The sequence below is a fragment of the Verticillium dahliae genome, genomic scaffold (genome assembly GCF_000150675.1).
Source record: "Verticillium dahliae VdLs.17 supercont1.6 genomic scaffold, whole genome shotgun sequence".
In the NCBI taxonomy this organism is placed as follows: Eukaryota; Fungi; Ascomycota; class Sordariomycetes; order Glomerellales; family Plectosphaerellaceae; genus Verticillium; species Verticillium dahliae.
Window position 1 is genome coordinate 1,056,618 of NW_009276926.1, and position 974 is coordinate 1,057,591.

The window sequence follows — 974 nt, forward strand, 5'->3', positions numbered from 1 at the left end:
CAGCCAACTGTTAGTGAGCGTTCTAGTGGCTCAAATGGTGTTGTATGTATGAGATCATCCGATATCATATCCCCATCTTTCCCATGGCACTTTTCCGCCATCCCAACCAATTATTGGATATACGCGGCCCATTCTTAATCCAGCCGGCGAATGACCGTCAGGGCCGTAGAATACCAGTGCTAATAGCTGTCCGATTTCGTCATGGATACAGGACCAGCCGCGGACCAGAACCTCCAGGGAAGAATTGAGCTTTCGGTCAGAAGATACCCGGCATTCACCCCGTAGACCCGACGCCAGTGACGATGCTGTGAAAAATGTGGGAATTGATCGAAAGCCCAAGATAAAGTCAAAGACGTCATTAGGAATGGGTCACGGCTTGGTCGACCCCGAAGTGCGGCAACCAGACACGATATTGCCGTGATACCCATGGAAGGCCCTTCTTTTCAGAAGGAGTTCTGTTTTTTACTTATATAAGGCTTGTAGCTTGTGAATGCCCATCAAGGTCGCCCACATGCATAGCTACTGTTCATCCTGACATACAGTCTTCCGTCTCATCACATATCACCACCCCCTAATCACCCCCCCCCCCCCCCCCCCCCCCCCAAAAAAAAATTTTGGGAAGGGGGAAGGAGGGGATAGTGAGGAGTTGTGGAACTGGGCTATTTTTTTTTTTTTTAGTTTTGTATTTACCGGTAGAACCACCTCTTGGAGAAAGAGGAGGGAAAGATATATATTGGGAGGGAGGAAGGGGCAGGAGGGGAGAGAGCGACAAAAAAAGGAGGGGGGGTGGCTAATGTGCAGAGTGCCGCTCGGAAACGTCGAAGGATGAGTGAAAGTCCCAGACAGTGCCCCCGCGCGCGCGTGAAGGCTAAGAAGCGCGAGGGGAGGAAAAGGATGAAGAAAGAGAGTTGATGGAAGGAGTGTGACGCGCGATAAGGATAACACAAAAAAATAATAAAGTCACATAGATAAAT